General features: G+C 39.7%; 1 long non-coding RNA gene across 1 annotated transcript; it reads right to left on the reverse strand.

Moving 5' to 3' along the window:
* Positions 1-1,361: 1,361 nt before the first annotated feature.
* LOC113036795 (uncharacterized) lies at positions 1,362-19,072 on the reverse strand. The gene is made up of 3 exons (XR_003274499.1): positions 18,898-19,072; positions 16,386-18,521; positions 1,362-4,744 (listed from the first exon to the last, which is right to left on the reverse strand). It is a non-coding gene; the product is annotated as an uncharacterized LOC113036795 (long non-coding RNA).
* Between the last annotated feature and the right edge of the window lie 5,327 nt (positions 19,073-24,399).

Below are 24,399 nucleotides of genomic sequence, written 5' to 3' on the forward strand. Positions count from 1 at the left end.
AATTGGGCTGGGCTCGCATGAGCCAAGTGAGGAAACATTATAACAGAGAGCCGTCTGCACTGGGAGCCGGTCACAGACCGCAGCCTCCGGGCTGGGCACACAGCCGGAGGGAGGCAAAGGAGCCCCCCAACCAGGCTGAGAGGACCCCAGAGACCCAGCAGCCACGGTCAATAACAGCCCCGGTGCAGAGAGCGCCCTCCGAGGAAACAATCATGAGCTGCTTTTGGCATTTTGGCATATTACTATGTTCACACATTGTTCTGCATAGTTTCCTTGCCACAGTCCACCCACTGCGTGAAGTGACGTCTTTTATATGTGAATTTTGGAGGTACAATTTTGGTCTACTGAAGGGGTTGTTTTATAATGCCAGACCTTTCTTTCGATGTCTACTGAACATCTAGTGCTGTCATCCGTAGGACCTCCATGTACAGGCTATTTATGGTCCAAATGTGGTTGTTTTTTCAATGTCAAACTCATATATAGATCTTGTTTTTATAATGCAACTTCTCTCAGTCCTGCTACCGATCACAATCACATTCACTTCCTTTTACAAATCTCTTCACAATAAAGCAGGATACTTGCAAAGTACACCAGCCAATGCTATTTAAAAATTTCACAATACATGTGCTTGAAAGCAAATATGTTGATTAATTGAAAGAAATAAACCAGTTAAAGAAATCTGGAAAATGTAGAATAACAGAAAACCCCCCACATGTACTGAATAAATCAATAGGCTAACACATAATCAATCATGCTAGTGTATATATAATCTGTATTTATATGTGTCATTTGGATAACAACAATGTTGATATTTGTAAACACAAAAATATTATATTTATTAATCATGTAAAATTCCCGCAGCATGTCCACATGATGTTTAAAAAAATGTAGCCAGTCCAAAGTTCAAATGTTGAACATCATAATGATGTCCAAGTTGGGTCGTGGTTGGACACCCAAATTGTGGACCTATAGTTTGGAAGTCATATAGATGTCCACAGTTAGTCATGGACCAACAGACCCAATATAGACAAGTTCTGCACGTCTATCCAATGTCGAATGTTTAGTGGGTTACAGCAGATTTCCATCAAACCAAAGGTTTGCCTCATTCTGTGTCTCAGCTCACACTTAAAATACAAACTAAATTATTAAATGTGACAGGAAATAAAGGTGCAAGTCTCAATGATCTAAGTAGGCTAGCACTAAAATGTTCTTATGTGCTATAAAAGGTGGAGATAAACCCACAAACTGATATGAAAGCAGCTGGTGTGTGAGCACAAAAGTGAAGACTTTTTGGTTTATACTTTATACTCTTTGCCAGACATAAAACTTGAATTGTTCAAAAACAACGACAGGAAAAAAAATCAGTTTATTAAAATGTAGGTTTTATTATTATAGGTAGTCCATTGATTCCATTGATTACACAATGAACAGGGCAAGAAACAGTAACATAATTAAACAGGTTATAGGTTATAGCCTCCAGTTATAATGTTGCAGAAAGAGTTTGATGAGCTACTTGAGGTCAGGGGAAAATGCAGTGAGGGGTTTGCAAGAAAAGACATACTAATCATAATCTGTGTAAGCGTAAATGTGCAAGTGAGAAGTTCAGAGAGTTCTCATGTGAGTTGCTTATGCATCTTTAAATGAATTTTCTTCACCGCATGTGAAAGATTGATGTAACCACCATGAAATCATTCATTGGTTCGTGAAGTTCCATTTTAAAGCCTTGGTTTTAGCTTTCTGGTTAGCAACACATACATTTTCCTTGGCCATAAGTGACCATGTTTGGATGAGAGGGTGGCGTAATACAGCTAAGGCTAGCAAGCTTGGTTAGCAAGGTGCATCCATAGACTGTATGGGTGCATAACACATACACAGATACTTGCAAAGTAGTGCATAGTACAACAAAATGCTAGAATATCGCTCACTTAAATTGCAGCGTGGATTTCTTTGACAGCTGTTAGTAATCAACTTCTCAATAAGCCATGTTATTTGTCAGATAGTTGCATTAAAAATATTCCAAAAGGCACCAACACCACATATACTTTGAGAGGTACTTTTCTGTGGCTAGCAGAGGTGAAGCTTAGCATACAGCTACAGGATACAGCAGCAAGTGTCTGCACACACCTGCCAATCGAAGTGGCTGTGCCACTAATAAGCCTTTAAGCCTTAATACAATTTAAAACAGGTAAATTATATATTTTTAAAAAATAACCCCTATGCAATTACTTTTTTAAAGAGAAGGGTTTTTTAAATCCCACAATTCAGACATGGTCATTTCTGTTGTAAATTTGGTCATTTTACCATGGGACTCCCTGGAGATTAACTCAGTTTTGGAGCTAGTCTGTGGTGGCCACTTATTATCCAGTATTTAGTATAGGCTGTGGGCACACTTGTCTGAACCCTGTACAATTTATAAAAATAGACTGTGGTCAACAGAACCATCTACACTGAGTTTCATTCCAAACATTTTCTTGTATAGTGATTGTGACTTTTGGATTTACTTGACAACAAACCAAACAAAACACTCAATGTCAAATTGCTACTAAACCTAAGAGCTTACATACACAGTGTAACAAGTAATCATATGCAGAAATTATAAAATATCAAGGTTTTCCACACAAGCCAACAGAAATCTCAGAAAGTTAAGAGAGCACTCAGAGTCGCTGGTCATTCATTTTGGGAAATAAATGGTTCCTGTGCTCTATGAAATGACAGCAGGGACTCACGTGTTACTATGTCTTCTCTGGTGTCAGCTTGTTGGTGGAGAAAAGAATGATGAGGATAAAGTGTAGATTCGAGCCAGTCCTCCCTGCTTGCTTGTCAGCTTCATTTTGCTTTGCTCCTCCAATACAGTCACAGCTCTTAAACCTAAAATTATATCCATAATGACATGCAGCTCCATTGAACAGGTTGTAACCAAATCCCGGGGAGTTTTTTGTGCCTTTCCGAGTTTCAAGACAGATGGTGAAGCTTTGTAGAGAGATTTGATGTCCTCTTTTTTCTGACAAGCCATGCTGTTTCTCACCAGTTTGTTTATCACTGTTGTAGTCCTTTGTGTCGCACTGCAAAAGTACACAGTCTTGATTTGTGTGACATTGTCTCTTTTTCATGCTTTGCACTCTGTGTTGCTGCTCTGTGCCTGGTTTCCATATCCAATCACAGAAACATGGCAACACAACACAGACGATCATTTTGTGGCCCCAATTATGCACAGAGGGATCTTTGCTGATGTACAAAGCTTCTGCAAAGGCTAAAACGTCATCCAGTTTCATGTCTTTGTGTTTTTAATATCGGTAATCGTGTGGAATTAACAGAAACACTTCAATGAGTTATATTGGTCAAAGCGTTATAAAGAGTATTTCAATACAGCAATATAAGCTTAAGTAAACATCTCGTGATTCACACATGTGTAAGAGTACTGTATAAAAAACCAACTGTAGAGCAAATATTTTCACATTTTGTATTTCCATTACAAACTAGAATGAGATGCAATCTCCATATGCGATATAAACCATGTCACAGTTTACCAATTTAGACAAGTGCAATAAAATAACCTCCTTAATGCAAGATGTGATCATTGTAGTAAGTTAGAGGAATGTGATCATAGATAAACAGCACTGTATTCTGACAGAAAAACTGTGATGTATCAGGTAGAAGTGTATATATAGACAAAGACTAGAAGCAGGAGGTTAAGGACAATGCCAATGACTCCTAGCACAGCCAGGAATCTTTCTTCTGGTGTGCTCAGGTATGGACACGTCAGGTCCATGTAAAACTTTTTCAAGAAATCTGTTAATTAATAAAAGTGGTATTTCACTGGACGCTTGGATTATTTGTGTGTTAGTATCGATGTTCTGTTCAAGTAGATTTATGGGTGTTGGGAGCAGATAGGCTAAAGGATCCCGCTGTTGATAATGATAATAATTAGTTTAACAATCTTGGTCCCAAGTAATAGTTTTAGGAGCATATACCTTTCTTATCAACTCATTTGTTCTGGTTGAATCAAAAGTGTCTTGTTTTTGTGACCTTTTAGATAAATGGCAGTGTTTTGGTTTTTTTTTTAAGTTTGCACAAAAGTGTGGAAGGAACATGGCTTTCAAATTTGAACACCATTAAATCGAAGACAATCATGACCTCCTCTCCTGCTGTCTGAGACATCCCATAAATGTTAGCCCACAGTCATGGAGCAATATAAATACAAGTATATCACTGTTGCCATAATGGACACACTGTGGGGAAAGAAATGACACAGTTAATATGAACAGTACAGGAACGTCCAGGCAATTCCACATGAAGCTCCTCCTCTGTGACTGCAGGCAGTCTTTAGCTAGCAGAGCAGAGCTGTCTTAAGGAGTAAACAGTGTAGATGCAGGTGTAGATAAAAATAGTTACAATCCAGCTGATCAAACTGCCAACAATCCTCATAAGTCAGCGCTTACGTCAAATAATCAAACCCTCTTAGTATAGAAATACTTAAAGAGAGGGATGGCAGTGTTGGTAAAAGTATTGTGCCAGCATCTCCATGCTCAAGTCCAGCAGAAAGCCTTAGGTGACGGAGGTGTAGATGTAGACAAATATGACCACTAAAAGATTGAGAATGGTCCCAATGATGCCCAGCACTGCTAAGATTCGCTCTTCACGGTCATTCGTGGAGTCATCCTCTCTTGCGTGAGCGCTGCAGACATAGCGGCTGCCCGGGACCATTGTTACCATCACAGAACCCCACCCCCACAGGGCGTGACGCCTAGCAACAGACACAGTGAAGAAGAATTAAGAGACAGCAACAAAGCTGAAAGGAGAAGAGGAAGAAACAGGTTCATTACTTCTAACACAGAATTGCTGAAAACTGTTCCTCTCTTTCCCCATCACAACACAAACACATTCATTTTTCCTGCATTCTTTTGATATTTACTATTTCTTGCATTTGCTAAACACTTGGTGAAATTTGACAAATAAGATACAACAGTTGGGTCAAGCATCTCACCTCAATGTCAAAATTAAACTTCGACTATATCTAACATTACAGATACACAAAGAAACCCTACAGAAAGAGAAATAATAAGCATGCACAGCAATAAATACAATAAAATATTAATATTTACAAAAAATGCAGTGATTTGGTAAAATAAAAAACACTACGTGTGATGTATGTAGTGGACAGTTACAAGCAACCTGCTGTTTGTTAAGCTCTAGCTGATCTGGCTTGATCTAGCTAACTTGTGTATCCTTGTGTATCTTGTGTGTGCTGTATCCAACCCTTACATGACCCCACTTCATTGTCTTTGCATGTTTATATCCTTACCCTACTCCTCCCTCCTCCACCTAATTCATCGCTCATTCTCATCACTTCAGTGTTCAAAGTACCAGAGAAAAACTAATTAAATTAAAGCTGCAAGCAGCGTTAAGAGGGCCCTCGCACACCGCGCGTTCAGCCACGCCCAACACCTACACCCAGCACATCCGATCTGATGTCACATTGATGGAAATCATGTGTAGAACCACAAGCTAAAATTTCATCTCGTTCGATGATGATTATAGTCGTCCCATTAGGTGGCGTTCTAACCATGACTGACAAATGGCATATCGAACATTTACGAGCTCGACTCTCGACTCATGGCTGCCACGTTTGGGAGAGATTGGACATTGTGCTTTTGAGTGACAGCAGATTGCTACTTTCTGGCTAGTGAGTGAACCTCCATGTGGCACCATGACCACCCCGTTTCGCCAAACATTAAAAGCTTTACAATTCATTATCACAAAGGTCTATAGACTCCATGCACCAGAGATCACGTCATTTTGATGAAATCATGAGGAGGAGTTTGTCAAAGTATGAGGCCTGAAAAGAGGGGAAAATGTTGCCAAAATTACACATTAATTTTAAAATGGCTGACTTCCTGTTGGATTTAGGATATTGCTTGAAAAGACTTTTTTGTACATCTTGATATCTTCCATAAGCTTACCAGGTTTCAACCTCATGGATGAAACACAGCAGGGGCTGATGTTTTGAAATTTTGTAGGGGGCGCTGTGGAGCCATTTCACAATATTCCATGAAAATATAACAACAAAGCCTTTATCACACTGGAGGTGTGGGCCAAACTCCAAGAGTTTTTGCACTTTCCAAGCCCCTCAAAAGCCACTTCATCTTTCATGGTGAACCGCCTTGCCACCAGGGTGCGCCGTTCAGTTTAAACTCACAATTTTCTTACTGAAGCATCATGAGGGACTAATGTTAATATTTACCACTTTTGAGGTGGACCTGATGAACCTGTGAAAATCAGTTTATCAAAGTGAAAGACATGACATTTCCTGTTCCCACTAGGTGGCGCTCTGCATATTCCTAACAATTGGCATATCAATCTATTCAGGGCAGGTCTGACATCATGCCTGTAAAGTCTGATACTGATCAGACTGGTTTTCTTTGAGTTATACTAATTTGTTTCTTCATGGCAAGACGTCAAAGTTCGCCATGCTTTCGGGGTCACACCCTTTCGTGAAAACTCACACTTTTCAATGTAACCCAAGACCAACTCCTTAAGGCTTTCCTGGAGAAATTTGAGTCTGCAGACGTCACCCATCACTATACTGTACCCCAAAGTGTAAAACATGACATTTCCTGTTCCCACTAGGTGGCGCTGTCATTGATATCAAATGTGGCAGTTGAAATTTTTTCAGGGGTGGATCCTTATTATATGTTGGCTCTTTGGTCCAGATCAGACAATGTATAACAGAATGAGAGGCAATAAGATTTTCATGGTGAATGATCAAAATTCGCCGTGCCGCCACGGTCACACCGTATCCTGAAAACTCAAAAGCTCTAAAATTTAATATGGCCCAGGTGTGTAGTTGACACTGACCAAATATGAAGCTTATACGATCAAATCCCAAGGAGGAGTTCGCAAAAGTACGAGGCCTGGAAATGGAAAAATTAGAGCCAAAATGGCACCTTCAATCCAAAATGGCGGACTTCCTGTTGGGTTTGCATCAGTGGTCCCACTGACTTTTTTGTTCGCCTCAGCATGATACACGTGTGAGCCAAATTTCATACATGTAGCTCAAACTATGTGTTCGTAGGGCTGTGTTCTTACTGTAATACCTGTTCTGATTTTCCTAAATCGTGCCTACATACCATACCACAATAATTTAAAAGACTAAAACAAAAACTGAAACTAATTAAAACTAAACTAAACATTTTCAAACAAAGAAAACTAAACTGAAGTGAGAAAATCTAATTTGGAAACTAAGTGAAACTAAACTTAATTAAAACACAAAAAGTCAAAATAAAATGAAAATAAAAAGCTAATTAGAAAGTACAAAACTATAATAATTCTGTCAATATATAATAGTAACATTAATACAAACCACAGTACCCCATACTACTGGCTGACTCATGCATTATTGACATTACACAATTTGTAGAAATGAGTGAGCACAGCTCCACTCGGTGCCTGCAGACTGCCCGTGCAGTACCAGGCTCAGACCTCTCTGTGAGGAGCTCTTCTTCAACTCCAAGAGAGAAAACGCATATTTAGCACAACAGCTCAACACCAGCGACAGAGATGGAAAGAATGATTCCAGCGCTGTCTCCAAAACAGCAACAGGCAGCTGTCACTCAGAGAAAAATCAGCAAGTATGTTGCTTTGACATACAGTAGACCCCATGTCCTGTAGTGAACAATATAAATAAGTGTGGACAGTACAGTCATCATGTGTGCGAAATTTGCTATTTGTTCATTGGCTACGTGCTGATAAATTTTTGGTAATGCAAAAATACTATTCTCTGTACGAGACATGGCACTCGTGGTATCCAAAACTAAAACACCTTCAGAAATTTAGAAATCCTGATAACTGTAAAGGCTTCACAAATGTTTTATTGCCACTGAATCGATGTACCCCAATCTCGTCATTTCTTAAATATTCCTAAAGCAATTTCATATAAGCATCTTTTCTTCTAGCTGGTTCCAATATTTCAATTAAATCTTTTGTCAAAATTCTTCAAAATCCACAGTCTGTAAAATTCATTACATTATGTCTTCTTCCATGCTTTTGTTCCTCCGTATGCTCTGTTGCTAAGCACTAGAGCTGTGAGGGATCAGTGGTGTCCTTTAAAAATGAATAAGGTCAGATGCTGATGAGGGAATTATCAGCCGTCCTTGGAGACAGTTTGGGAGCACACAGAAAAAGGGAGGTTAGGATTACGACGACACAAGCGTGTGTGTGTGTGTGTGTGTGTGTGTGTGTGTGTGTGTGTGTGTGTGTGTGTGAATATATTCTAAAATGAGTAAGACTGTTGGGCTGTCCAGTACACTGAACCATCCATGACTAAGTCCACTTTCATCCAGTTTTTTTCTATAATCCACGCCCTTACAGTGGAAGGAAGTAGTATTGACAAAAACTGGCCATAGAAACAATATTTTTTTATAATGTGTTGTTATGAAAGAGTACATATTCCCTCTGAACTCTTTAACATCAGTAAGTCCAGACATGTACATACATAGTAAACACTAGTAGCTATTCATCCTCAAAGAGTTTCTCTGCCCCGGTTCTCTACTCTCTACACTTGTTGTTCAATCTTTTCATTTTGGTGGTCTGCTGGCTAAACATTTCAACATCTAACAGCTGTTCCGGTTGCCCAAGGGTGCGATTGTTTTTGTGTCCATGTCCTGTATAGAACTAGAGAAACAGCACACTCTTTTGATGCAGTTGAGTCATTCAGCAGTGTAACATGATTATTTCCAACCCACTTAAAGGGGATTCATGGCACACCTCAAAAGTTGAAGCCATAAAGCATAGAAATAGAGGAGAAAAAGTGAGAAAGTAGAATACATTTGAACTACAGCACATTGCAACTATTCACCACTTCTGATGTTAGGTGTTGATTGTGAGTTTAAGTCATGGATGCTGGAGATGAAAAAATGTTGGCCACCTGTTAAAGGCTCTTCCATTTGATCCTCTTACAGAAATTAAAGTAAGAGAAGACTGATGCTTTTCCTTCACAAATAGCTACTAGAAACTTTTCAATTAATACAATATTTTTCATAAATGTTTTTCTTTGAACAATAAGACCCAAACCAGATTGCTGTGCATCTCAGCCACATGCAGTAGATATCTGAGCAACAGGCTCTAAGTCCATTAAAGTTATGAAGCCACATACCAAGCTACCTGTTACCTATCATTATAGCATAGTGTTAGAATGCAACAACAATGCATTCCCCCCCCTCACACACAGATGAAGTCCCATCACCTCTTGAAGACTTCATAGTACCATATTATCCTAAGAGGGCACTTTGCTCTCAGACTGCAGGCAACTCCCAGTTAGTATTCAGGCAGCAGAAACCCTCTCTCCTCTTCAAATGAAGCTTAAAACTTTCCCTGAGATGTGTCTTAGTTATGCTGTGGTGGACCCAGGCCCTGGGAGACTTCCCATGATGCACTGAACAAGTCTTCTCCATTCCCATCTTTCCACTGTATGTGTTCATGCACCATTACTACATGTCATTAAAATTTGTCTTCTCTCTCCCACACTTTCTGTTTTGGCCTGTCTCTCTATGCTCTCCTTTTTTCTTTTTCTGTTGGGGTTTTCTCTCTTACAGTGCAGGCTTTTTACTTTACAATATAAAGTGCCATGAGATAACTATTGCTTTGATTTGGGGATATGAGCATAAACACAATTGAACTGAAATGAATTTTCAAGCATTGTGTCTGGTTCTTTGAAGATTTAATTTCTTATTTTATCAGAAGTATAATTATGATAATTATGTCTTTGATTATGCTATTGTAAAAGCAATGGTATTATGTGGTACTTTGGTTGTTGGATCTGTGATGCTTTGATTAAATGCTGTTCTCGCTTTGCTTGTTTAATAGCAACAATGTAAGGACCTGCAATCACTACAACTGAGAAGTGACAATACTACTAAAACCCATGTTACATATCTCAAATTACTACTACCTACAGTATTTAAGTTCAATTGCACTGCAAAAGGTGCAATGAAATTAAACATTGATCTGGATGGTTGTTTTGCTTGCTATAAATGTACATATACATCATGAATATGCATGCATTTGTGTATCTGTGGCTAATGAAGAGGAACAGTGAATTGGTGGGTGGGTGTCGATTCTCTAACACTCATGATTTGAGGGTATTGTACTGCAGAACGTAGTGTGTTACTACAAAAATGACAAGAAAAAGGCAATTCACAATGGAAGAGACACCATAACACAAATGTTGGTCTTTCTTACAGAGAAATTGCAAAGAAAGTCAAGGTGTCAGTGAGTACAGTTTCCTTCACCATCAAAAGGCAAACGCTGACAAGAAGAGGTCCGACCCAAAAGCAGACCCAAAGGCACAACTGAATCAGAGGATACGTTTCTGAAAGTTAACAGCAGCTAGGTGGCTCACAGGACAACAGCTTCAAGCATAATAGTGGTCGTAGTAAGAAAGTCTCAGTGTTAAGTGAGAAGACCTCGAGCTGCAGGTTTGACGGTACGAGTTGCAGCAAGAAAGCCATTGCTTAGACGTGAGAATAAGAGAAGGAGACTTGCCTAGGCCATAAAACATTGACACTGGATTACTGAACACTGGAAGAAGGTATTATGGGCTGATGAATCAAAATTTGAAATCTTCAGTTCATCACTCAGAATCTTTGTGTGTCGTTGAGAAGGCGGAAGGAGGGTTCCACAGTTTGTGTCATCAACTGTCAAACATGGAGGAGGACGTTTGTTGACGGTCTGGGGCTGTTTTGCTGGATCCAGGGTCGGTGACTTGTACATAGTGAGAGGCGCCCTGAACCAAGCATTCTGCAGCGCCATGCAATACTCTCTGGTATGCACCTAGTTGGCCAGGGGTTCATCCTACAGCAAGATAATGACCCCAAACATAAGTCCAAGGTATGCCAGAACTACCTCAGGAAAAAAGAACAAGATGGTAAGCTTGAAAACATGGAGTCGCCAGCACAGCCTCCAGACTTAAACCCCATCAAGCTGGTTTGGGATGAACTGGACAGAAGATTGAAAGCAAAGCAATCTACAATGCCGCACATTTATGGGAGCTTCAGCAACAGATATGGGAAGAACTTTCTGAAGAATATTTGAGTTCTATTATAGAAAGAATGACACGGGTGTGTTCAGCTGCCAAAGGTGGAACTTTGAAGAGTCAAAAGTTTAGATTACATTTTGATCTATAAATTGATTCCATAATTTCTTTTTAAACTCTGCTTTCTTATTTGTACTATGCTTTCATTTCAGAGTGCAATGAGATAAACTGCATAATTTTCAATTAAAAACTGGGAACATTGGGGTGTTCTAAAACTTTTGACTGATATATATACACAGTGTATACACTAGTATACTGTACATGTAATATGCTGTATCGTTCACACAGGCTGGGTAGTTTCAAATCTATTTCAGGATTTTATATTCTCCCTCTTGCTTCCTTCATTTCTCCTTTTAAGAACCCACATTAGAACTAACTGAAGCAGCTCAAGCATTTACTCGATTTGAATTAATATTTAAATACATGCTGTATATTTTAGTCATTTAAACCTCTATAACTCACTGCTATTTCAAGAACAAAAGAGAAGGAGCTGCAATAAAATATCCTATTTAGTTCTTAGCCTTTTGAATATTATAATATATTTGTACCATAAAGCACTGAAATATCCTAATGTGTTTTTGCACTGGACTATCGTACTCTACTATTTTATCCTTTTACCACGGCTAGAGCAGTTAATTTGCCTATTCTAATGAAATGGCCTTGTTAAAAAAAGTATTCCTGCAGTATAGGCAAGCATAAATCAGTATAATACTGGAATCCTCCTGAAAAACGAAAAATAAAAGCGTGTATGTCCCTAATTATGACTGTTCAGCTTTTTTGAGGCGTAATTGAGAAGTAATATTTTAGAAAAGCATGTGATTAAAGTCTTTTAAAAACAATCACAATTTGAATCTGATCTGTAAATTATTGCTAATATTTCACAAATAGCGATTATCCCGAACTTGTTTTGAACCTAACAATCAGGGCAGTGTAAAGTGCAGTAACACTGGGGAATTCACCATCGGCTCCCCCGCTGACTGAGCAATGCAAAGCAGTCTGCCCCGTAAAACTCATGCATAAAATTCATCATAATTGGTGCAGATAGCTCCTCTGCTTATATCGCTGTCAGATTAATTTATATAGGAAGTTATATAAATTCCCTACAGATGGTCCATCTACAGCGCAGTGTGCATATGGGAGTCGGAATCTGAGGTCACATAGCAATTTGCTACCAAAGCAATCTCATGGAAACATCCTGAGATGAAACTGAGGCTTGTGGGATGAATGCTTTACATTAGAATGATATCGTATCAGTAGAAGTAACTAATTTCATTTTGCATCAATATCAGCAGCAGGTTTTATTTTCTTGTATGGTGCGCTTCCTTTGAAGCTGTGTAATGATCTCAACAAGCTAAAAAAATAACTCAAGTAGGTTTTGTATTATTATCAATATACAATATACATTAAATATTTATGCCAGTAGAATTATTGATTGAAGATCAGCCTGAGAACAGTAAACAAGACTCGCTGCTGCAGAGTTATGTCCATGTAGCCATACACTTATTGCTGTAGTAATGCATAATAGATAACAGATTTGTGGAGGCACTGATAAAAGTATCTATTGCCTCTAGTCATATACAAAAAAATGCTGCTTCTGCTGGCAGTGGTTCTCTATATTTTTGAATAGTGTGTGCTCCAAATAGCCTGCTATGCATCAGTACTAATGAACTAAGCAATATTGGTAAAACTCTACCTTGGAAATATTTCTTGAATGTTTAAAATGACAGACACATTGTAGAGATGCAGACATAATTAGAGAGAGTCCTGCCAGAAGGCTCCACCTCTGTGCTTCATCTGTTAGCATCCAAACCATCAATACCAGTCAGGTAATCCTAACGTTCTAATAAGAGCAACAGCATTACAAATAAATATGTCACAATTGAAACCAGTAAGTAAGCGATTAGAGGACCTGATACTAAAAAGGATTGTAGGGGTACAAAAGAAGAGCTAAAGGAAATGGAGATAAATGTATGTGATAGGATTGTTTTGGAATTTTATAAATAAAAATAATTGATTGTTAGTTTGGCATTAGTTAGTAGTCTGCATACTGACACTGTTCAGCAGTATGTCACAAGATAGTACTATCCATGGATGATCTGGATCATGGTGGTATTGTTTAACATTGAACAAAGACCCTTCAGTGACTTATTATGTGACTAATAATTTGAAAATAGGAAAATAGGAAACAATAATATTAACTTTTTTTTAATCCAGATGACCTCAAAATGAAGACTAAGGCATAAAAAAATATCTGCGTGCTTCCTGCTGAGCCACAATACTCCTGTAGTCGGCTTCCATTTATTACTAGTTATTCACTCGGAGGTACTGGAAGGCTAAAACCAGCAGTACAACTTTTTTTTATCTTCTTCCCCTTGTCTTTTATACTTCCAAATAAATGTGATTTATTACACATCTCATACTGATGATAATAAAAATAATTGTCTCATAATAATACAATCAAAAATGTAAATATATATGTATATATATATATATACATATATATATATGTATATATATATACATATATATATATATGTATATATATATATATATATATATATATGTATATATTAATCTCTGTCTCTCTTCCACAGCATGTCTTTTATCCTATCTTCCTTCTCTCACCTCAGCAGCAGGCGGCTGGCTGCCCCTCCCTGACCCTGGTTCTGCCGGCCGGAGGTTTCTTCCTGTTAAAAGGGAGTTTTTCCTTCCCACTGTCACCAAAGAGCTTGCTCATATGGGTTCATATGATTGTTGGGTTTTTCTCTGTATGTATTATTGTAGAGCCCTGCAATATAAAGCGCCGTGAGGTGACTGTTGTTGTGATTTGGTGCTGTATAAATAACATTGGATAAATAAAAACTGGATGGATATATATGAATAAATAAAGCTTATTTATGCCAACAGAAACTATGGTAACTAAAACCTAGTCTCTCTGTGTGTAACTCATCAACGCTGACTTCTCATTAACAGAAAATCTGACCTCTTGATTCCTAATCTAGCTATTTGTACACAGTGAGGTCATTGTTAAGCAAATAAAATAATAATAATGTCAACTACAATAGCAGATTTAAGTTATCCTGTGGTGAACTGTGCTGTATGTGTTGGCTGTATAGCCAGTAGTGGTCACAGGAAGGAAGGAATTGCAAGTATTGATTGGTGTCATTGACTGGTAGAATTATTGACTTCACAGAAAGTCTCAGTCATTAATCATTAATCTTTGTACTTGCCACACTGAACAGAGACTCTGTTTAGTCTTAGATCACTGTCACGCACATGCACAAAGGAAACATGTATGGGCACCGTGTGCTGTGGAGAATGTAGCATATATAGTAATGTAGTCAAATAGAGTAATTTTACCATTGTCCTCTCTCTCTCTCTCTCTTTCACACACACACACACACACACACACACACACACACACACACACACACACACACACACACACACACACACACACACACAGAGCTGATTTGCATTACATCATGGTGATGGTGTGGGAGCCAGATCTTTATGACACAGCCTCATTACGGGCTTGGCTGGCCAGCACTGCTGGAATATAAGGCCAGCGGCCATCAAGCAACTGTCACTTCTCCTCAGCAACAGTCCTTCCTTCTCCACGCTGGTGCATGTGTGTTGTTAATGATGTGTGTATGTGTGCTTGTGTGGAAAGAAGAAGCAAAGAGGGTGCCTACTTCACGACAGAGTGACTGTGTATATGTGTTTGTGACAGAAAGGGAAGAGATGGAGTGCATCTGTGTGAGTGAGAAAGTGTCGGAGAAACACGGGGATAACAAGAACTCGCTGAGTTAACTGCTCAACAACTCAACTCAGCTTGTTGGTTCTGGTCGAACAACATTGCATTTTATACTTGATTTAAAAAATTTTTTAATAAAATGTAAAATAATCAAAGCATAATGCTAATGCTATAAATATTTAGCTTCTTCTCAGAAACAACAAAGTGATCTTTGCAGCATGTCAAATATTAGTGGACATTTTAATATCATCTCTAATACCAACATGGAACATTTAGTTGGTCCCAAGCAAATCACACCATACATACAACTTATTTTACTCAGTGCAGGTTAGTCCTCACGTCCAAACTTGCTCTGATGTTTATTGATTTTTTTTTTCTTCTTTTGGCATGTACCTATATAGAAAGTGCTTTCTCACTTTATGTTAGGCACGTTAACATTTTTGTACTGTGCTCAGGGGAATTGTTTCTATGTTTTGCCTGAATTGTTGTTAATTGTTAGGAGAGCTAGAAGATATTTCCTAGACTGAAAGTCTTTAATTCTCCATTAATACAAAATAATATTGTGTGGTTAAAAATGATGATGAGTCACTTTTTATTCAAATCCCAGGCTGGATGTCATGTGACCCTCTGGGCACTGCTATCATGTGACCTACATTAAACTGTGTGAATCAGTGGATGGATGCATAATGTCACCCCCTCGGCTTGCATATCATATGGACTGTGTCAGATCACATGACCTGCATTAAATTAAATGAATTTAATTTAATAACCCTGATCTCTGACCTTTCACCTTTCACCTTGACCAAGCTCCTGTGGGGAATATGATCTTTAAAAAGGTGATACACAGAGACACACAGCCACACATGTCCAAAGATGCTGTGAAAGCATATCATATAAGTAGAAATTTGGGGTTCCCAAACTCTGGTCAAGCATGAAACTTGGCATTTTCTGTGAATCTTATTAATTACTGTGAGAATTTTTAGCAAAAATTGTTGAGCATAAGCGTAATCTGAAATGCTTTTGGCATGGCAGTGGTCTAGCAGTGTAAGCACTTAGAGATACAATGTACCAATTTACTTCAACATATATGCCACATGCTTTTCAGATGACTTTTCTGCTCACTTTCTACGTGCCAAACAAACTGCCACCATGTGCACATGACACTTGTAAACACAAGTCCCCTTGGACATGCTTATCCACAGTTTTTTCAAAGAAGAAAGCTGCGTCGTCAGTGTCAGGTGCACAAAAGAAAGTAGGGGACCACTACTTTTTTTCACCATTTCTTAATGGACTTTTTTCCAGTTTAATTTTTTCATACATGGTAGCATACAGCTGACAACATGCAGCATGCCAGCAAAGAATTGCAGCCTATTAGACAATTCTAAAAATGCCCCTTTTTTAAGTTATTGGAAAAAAATGTGATACCATCTTTTGTTTTTTCTCACGTACTGAACATATACCAAAACGATGGCTCCACCGTTCATGCCAAGCAGTGATTTTTGTGTACCATTACATGCTTTTGCAGATATTTGTACTCACCATACATTGCACCAGGGGGGCAGTCGAAGACTCCTTTCTTTCTTCTCTTTATCCGAGCATGCTGTCAGTTTTTTCTTCTCCACCGTCCTGCTGGTTTCTCTCGCCTCCTTCTTCTTCTCCTCCTCCCTCCCCTCCCTGTCCCCCCTCTTTCCACTGCTGTTCAGGTCCAGCGCTGTCGCTGGTGCCAAGAATCCAGGCGACACACACACACAAGCAGTTCTGGGTAACTCTTTGAGAATACACTTTGACACAGCTGGGTTCGAAGCTCAGCGCAAACACACACACACACACCACTACACACACACAAGCATATCCACAAACACAGCTGAGCACATCCACAGTCCTTACACACCCCCTGCGCAGCCTCACATAAACACACAGCTGGACTATTTGCAGCTGGATGGAGATTGTGGCATTGTGTTGCTGTTTTTTGATGTTTTGAGGAATCAGAAATTCAGGTTGGAGAAATGGCAGTTACTGAATGTTTAGAGATCAAGAGGCAGTGGGACTTTATTCAGTCCAAGAATTTCCTCGCATATTTCCTCAAGCAGTCTTCTATTGGTCAAATACTCAAATCTAATCCTTGCAGGAAACACACAAGAAAATCATTTATGCTTCAGCAGTGTTGGCTTAACTCATCTGGCAGGACTGGCGCTGTAGAAGCAGGTGAAGCATTTCAATCCAAAATGTAAATCAGTGTTCTTCTTGTAGAAAAGAAGAAAATGTTGTGGTCCTCATGAGATCGCTCAAATATCGGTCCTCTTCCTAAAGGTCCTCCTTTCTCTAGAAAGTCATTGCAGTCAATCCAAAGAAGTTGGACAGCTGCCCAAAAAACCTCCAGGAAGCCAACTCCTGGCTATTTTGCATGTCTTATGTTATTTTGTGCCAACATCTCTGCTTCATATCGCTCAGCTTGACTATTCTGGTGTAAAAACTCCTCAGAGAGAAAGAAATCAGTTGCATCTCTTCTGTTTTCCCCTCTGTGGAGCAAGTAGCATGTTCTTGCCAGAGTGGCCTGTCGGCATCAATATTTAACAGCAATCTCTTGCTGTGCTGCTGTCACAGTTAAAGTTTCCATGTCCCCATCACTGTGCGCTGGATCTCATGTTCTCTGGTCTGCAGTGTTTTCTCTTCAGCTCCGTCTTTCTGTCCTTCTGTGCTTTATTGTATTTCCAATATTGCTCTAACCTTTCTACCCTCCATCATTGCCTTCTTCTATTTAACCCTCATGAAACTTGCTCCATATCCAAACCTCTGCCAGGTTCTCTCCTGGAGGTAAAACACAGCCACGCAGGACTTTCTTGCCCGCAAGGAGCTCAAACAATCTTTCATTAATCCCCTCCTATTGTCCTTTTTTGCAGTTCTCCATCCACTAACCCTGCAGCAAACCTTCACTCAACCTTCCCTCAACTGGCTTCAGTCAAATTAAACCTTCCACTTTCTATATTCACCCTCTTCTTGCCTTCCTCTCCCTCTTGCAACCTGATTCACGTGGCCTATATATCACTCACTGCCTGCCTGCCTGCGTGGTTACTTCTGTCCTCATCCTGTCCTTCTTCTGTCTAATGACAGCTCAATTCTGGTCAAGTCCTCTCTGATTTTTTTCCCCCCCCGCTTTATATCTTCCTCATTGTTCCTCTATCTCCCTCCACCTCTCCTCTTGCATGCAGAAAACGCGGCATTTGAGCTGCTGTGCTCTGAGTCATACCGCTCTCTCCTCCCTTTTCCTTCCAGAAGCTTGCAAATGTTCTTTTTTTTTTTAGTGCCTCGCTTCTCTAACAACCATCAGGATTTGTTCAGCATTTTTTTAGGTCCTAGGCGCTGAAATGATGCCTTTTCATCCTGCTGACACAGACAGAAGGACAGACTGTGGATAGACAGTCAAACAGAAAGACAAAAAGGAGCCAGTCATACTTTTTCCCAACAGAGGCAGGAGTCTGCTTTTAAATGCTTGATCCTGTCTGTGTTTTTGCTGTTGCTAGTAGTCTTACTCATTTGATTACAGAAGGCTTAGTTTCTCCTCTTCCCACTGGTGAAATGCCTTTTTCACTCGCCGCAGTCCCTGTAGCAAGTTTGGTCCATTTTTCCTCTCTTTAACCCTCACAGCTGGCTCTCCAAATATGTTTTTGTGACAGTCTGAAAAGAGGAGAAGAAAGGACAGAAGCACGTTTACTGTAAATACCACTGTCTTTTACACTCTAAGAACACACTGAGATGTTCTCAGAAAAGGGGGCAGAAAAGCTTATGGGTGGGTGAGTGGGTGGAATGGAAAGATGGTTAGCAAGAAAAGGTGTGAAGACAGAGGAAACAAGGATGGATGAAGGGTAAGACGGTGAACAGAGGAAGATGAAGATGGGTACATGCATGGATTTAAAGGATGAATGGTTCGGCAGGTTAACTGCTGTCACAGAGGAAAAGGCCTCTCCAAGTCTCTGTTAGTCAAAACTATCAGTATAGTAGTATTTAAATTAGCTTTGTCAATATTTCATTCATTTATAGTTTGATATTTTACCTGCGTTGGAATCCTGCCGTACTCTCCCTGACAATGCACTGCTGCTCTTTTTTAATTTCTACCTCTCTCATTGTTCTCTGTCTGCTGCTGCAGCCTCAGTCTGTGCCATCACTAAAATGCAGTATCCCTTCCCTCCCGCCTCCTCTCCTCTGCCTACTCCCTCTGTCTCTCCCACTCTGTTTCCCTCAATTTCTCTCCCTCCTTTACCCCCACCATGCTCCCATTCTCTCTATATTTGTCCTTCTCTGTCCGTCTGTGCCTCTATTTTTCAGTCTCTCCCTCTATCTCCTCACTTGGTTTACACGTTCACTTCCTCCGTCCCCGCCCCTTCCGCCACTCTACCCCCTGTCTCCACTTTCCTCACATGTATTCCATCACCACCTCTCCTCCTCCCTTTCTTTCACTCTCGTCGCCTGCTTTTTTCAGCCTTTCCTCACAGAGAAGCTTCGAGAACACACTGGACTGGGGGGACATGTGAACACCATTCACAATCACGCCGCATGAATAATACATCCATAGTACGTTCATACTTTTTCAAATGCATGCACACATCAAAAACCTGCTCCAAAGATGTTCTCTCGCTCTCTCTCTCTTTCACTCTATCTGACTGAGAAAAAACAAAAGTAGATCCTGCTCAACAAACAATGAGGATTTTGATATGCGCTACCTGTGCCAGCCACACGGGCTAAAACGCAGCTCACTGAACGCGCTGAGAATGAAAGCAGGTCTTCAGCAGCGCAAGACCACAGCTGCAAATCGAAGAAAGATTGAGCAAAATGTAATTAGTAAATTTCTCATACGACTGCAGCCACATACTGTTTTTGCAAAAAATATGTCATTTAAAATGAAAATTCAGCTTTGACAAGCAGTGATCGACTCATTGAGCTTCTAAATGAAACATTAGTACATTTAGGTTTGCGTAACCAGTGGAAAAGAGACAGAAGATCAGAAAGGGAAAGCGTTTGAGTGGGTTTGCTTGCATGTACATGTTGCGTTGTGCTGAACATTTGTGCATATATGTGTAAACTATGAGATGTGCATCAGATCGTCCTCTTGCATATATGTATGTGTGTGTGTGGCTGAGGTTGGGTGCGTGGGTGGTTGTGTGTAGCTGGTTAGAACTGTCCTTTTGGCCCCTAGCATCACCCAGTGCCACCATCTGTGCTGCCAGCCAGATGGGAAGGGTGTGTGTCTGCACAAATGTGTGTACATGAGTGAGTGTGTCCAAGCAACCATTTACATGATCACTGGATGCGCTGTTTTCTTATCTAGAAATTTTTTTTGTGTCAATCCACAGAGCAAACTAGCAGTTCTTACGATTTGTTGCCACCCTCCACCCCATAGTAACATTTCATTGTTAAGTGACACTATGCCTGTTGTTTTCAAGTGACCTGAGTCCTCTATGTACTAAGTGACTAAAGCAAATCATGCAGCTATAAAGCAAAGAAAGGAGTCAGGAGAGGTTACTACAAAGCCATGCAGTCTATGACAAAATAACCAGATACCTCACACTATGTACAACTCACTGTATCACTTGAAATATTCAAAGTACAACTGTGTTTTTTGTGTCATTTCATAGACATGATGGAAGGTGGAGATGTAGTGATTACACAAACTTATTTGAGATGAGCAATGGAACAACTGCCAAAACGAAACTACAAGATTAAACCGCTTTAACTGAAGAGTCATTGCTCTTACAGCAGATCTTATCTGCCTTGGTCATCTTCCAGCAACGGATGTTATGTGCATCACAACTGCACTGCATTGTGAGATATTTATACTGTTGTAGCGTCCATGCTAAAACAGGGACTTGTTTCAGCAAGCCCCAGGGTAGACCCAGCTGAGAAATATAATCAGCTGAGAGATTATATTTCACCAAAACATTGGTGTATCTCGGTAGGGTGTGAGGTGTTTCCTAAAAAATCTGAGGGAACTGGATGATTGGAGGACAAAAAAAATGAACAGCCAATGAACAGTATCTGATAGTCAGGTCCTTGAAATTTAGGACTGAAAATCTGTGGCAACAGGTCTCAAAGAGTGTTGAATCAAAATGTCACATTTTAGTTCCAAATGAAAGGCAAAGGTTTAAAAAGGAAACTCAAAACCAAAACCTAAACTGACACAAAGAGCTTAAGGTTAGCTAGAGAAATCACTGGAGCGGACAGGAAGCATAACAAACAAAGACAAAGAGAAGGACGTGAAAATATTTACACAGAAAGGACAAATTGAAGTTGGGAAATAGGATAAGGAGTAAGACCCTAAACACAAAAAAAACTTCAACTTTAAATGGAAAGTCTTGCTGTGAGGCAACAATGTCACCTGCTGTACCACCTGTACAAAGTTTTGCTCAACAGAAGTCCACAATTTACCCCCTGTCTTACCAAGTAAATCTTAAACCAGTTTCTGTATCTCTTGTCATGTAAGATATTTCTCGTATCACATTTCTTGTTCCATCGCTTAGTCTTGTCCATAACTGCAGGTGTGTAAAAATTAAAAAGTCATAGATGATTGATTGTTCCAAATTACTGCAATCCCTCTTTAATGGACTGTTTAACCACACCTTAAATGTGGTTGATCAACAGAGCGAAACATCTGGTCCCATTCTCGCAAATTCGGCACATTTAAATGGAGATATGTGTGGAGAATAATGCATTAAACATACATACAAACATACATACTATTTGGATGTCTAAGGGTAGAAATGAGCAGGATACAGATGAGCATCAAACCACAGATGAGTAGTTTAGATGCTTATGTCTGAGAGTTGGATTACAATATGGGGATGAGTTTGACTTTGACTGTGATCAAATTAAATGTAATGATTAAAAAGCAAAAGATAAAGGAAGCAACACACTTGTAGGATTTTTTGTAAGCTATGCTGTTCAAACTCAAGAAGTAGGTATAAATATCCTATTGCACACAATGTGACAGAGTGGTGTCAACAATGCTGCAGTTGACACCAAGATTATTTAAAGTAGGCCCTGTTCACCGGTTCCTATTTGCCGGGCAACAATAAGGAACCGCGTTAAAAAATATATGCATTAAGGAGCAGAGCTAACAGGGTGGTTAATCCCACTAAATACTTGAAGAGATGTGGTAACTCAAATCAAACACCAAACCAAACAGACAGAGGCAAGAAAAACATAATGAGAGAAAAATGCTCCTAAGTTGACATCAAGCAACCGTCAGACACACACACACAGATATCTGAATCTCTTAGCTCATTCCCAGGTAAAAGCCATCGTTATCCTGATCCTCACTTTTTTTCATTTGAGTTTGATTTTCCAGCTCTGTCCAAAAAAAAAAAAAAGCCAAACTTGCCTTTAGAAAAGTAGAACTCAAAGGAAGTGCAAGAGAAGAGACAGGCAATGAGTGATTAAAACAGTAATAAAGAGACAGTCGGAGGGAGCAAGAGATCTAAATTAGGAACAAAAGACACCGGAGGATGTATGTGTGTGTGTGTGTGTGTGTGTGTGTGTGTGTCTGCGCTGATGTGGGCATTATGTGCACGCTTGCGTGTTTCTATGCAGTGTATCTTTACAGCCCCCTTGTGAAACCTCAGGCAACTTAATTCAGTGTTTCCAGTTCAGTCCTTTCCTGCTTTGCCTTCCTATTCTCTCAGTTATTTTAATATCTTTTTTAATGTAATGGAACTTAAAAGTGTATAAAAACATATATTATTGCTAAGAAAAGCGTAGGTAATCACATTAAACGGAGAAAACAACCATATTTTGTTGCTTTTGTTGTCTGGGAGGGTTTTCTCTGCAGTGATATTTACACCACGAGCTTTATTCCTGCTGGAGTGATTTACTGTAGATCGATAGGATGCTCTATCCGTTCCTTTTCGGTCTAATCCTGTTGAAGAATATCTATCGTCTTAATAAAACATAGATCCATTAGAGATAATTAATGTCACAGTTAAATCGGCTGCTGGCAAAGATTATCGTCACTCTGTATCATTTATTGCTTTTCCTATCTCTGAGCTTTTTAATCCAGTGTCCTTCTTAATTATCTTCTTTAGACTTTAGCTTTTCCGTCTCATGAACTCATGAGCTAAAGTCAAAGTTATAAACAGGTGATCCTCTGTGCACACGGCTTGACTGAGCACACTGACGCAACATAGAGCTAATTTCAAGACAGCAGAGGCGTTGCTGTCATCTTAACTCTGAAAAGCACGTTGTGCAAATGCATGCTTGAAAATGTTATACGCATGTGTCCATCTGACCACTGTGTGCATTTTTTTTATTTATTCATTATTTTTTACACAGGTGCACATGTGGTTCCCCTCTCCTGTTAATCTGGGTCAGCAGCAGACAAGCGATGATGAACTGCACAAGAGCTGCAGCTCTCCCTCGTGTTGATATTTCAGACTACATGGTGCTCTGTAACAAAACATCTCTTGTGCTGAAGTCTGAGCCACAGCTCTGCTTGTAATTAGTGGATGATTTATGTTATGTAATATAATAATAAATGCAAAACTCAGTGCATTACCAGCTCATTTTGGCCTCTGGGTATTACCTCTGAGATCATGGGGACACTCTGGTCTATGCTTTTATGCTTGGAAGTATGAAAAGGGGGTATTGAGCATGACTTGGTTGTCTCTTGGTTGCTGAGCTACTCTGGTGTGAATAGTTACGACTCTCCTACATCTAAGAGACTCCTTCCTGAGGCCATTGCCTAAAGTGTGTTCTGTCACCTTGCTTGGGTAAATAAGACAAAAATCCTGTGTCTGAAACAATGTCTCCCCTGAGACTTCAGTCAACACAGTATAGGACATTGCAAGCAGATGGGGCCAGCTAGCCTAAAGGCAGAGGGATAGAAAGAGAGAGAGACTTATAAGGATTTTAATTGTAAGCCTGCTAATGGTACAACCACTTTCATCTTCTGCTTTGGAATTTAGACCTTAAGACCTGCATACAGTACAATGTCACTCCCATTAACATCACCATATAGCCACTTCTAGTAGCTTCACTGTAAAAGATACATAAGATAATCTCTCACAACAGGGGCACCTCTGCCTTGCTTTACAGAGACGGACCTTTATTTTCGGAAAGTGCCACTGTCACGGTCCAGAGGACAGGATGCACACAGTCTTTGGAGGACAGATGTGAGTGATGATGTGAGAAACTAGCACAGACTGAAGACAAGGTGAAGTAGCTATATGGATAAATTAATTAATGTGTCATCGCTCTGCTCCGAGGGCCTCTGATGGTTTCTTGGAATTCATGGCTCGAGTTTGCCTCTGCCATGCATGACTGGGTGAGTTTATTAGGCGATGGATTGAAATAGATTGAAAAGTGCTCTACTGAGAAAAAAAATGAAAGTAAAAACAAATTTTAACAGTTGTGTGATAGTGCAAGCTAATGAAATAGATAACAAGGGAACATGGACTGTATTATTCACAGCTCCGTATAAAATTATACATGACTGCCTCCCTGTGGTCTGGAAGCAAAAGCAAGCTTTATTTAAATATGATCTTTTTTTCCTGGTGTTCTGTTTATA

Source organism: Astatotilapia calliptera, chromosome 14 (assembly GCF_900246225.1).
Source record: "Astatotilapia calliptera chromosome 14, fAstCal1.2, whole genome shotgun sequence".
Classification (NCBI taxonomy): domain Eukaryota; kingdom Metazoa; phylum Chordata; class Actinopteri; order Cichliformes; family Cichlidae; genus Astatotilapia; species Astatotilapia calliptera.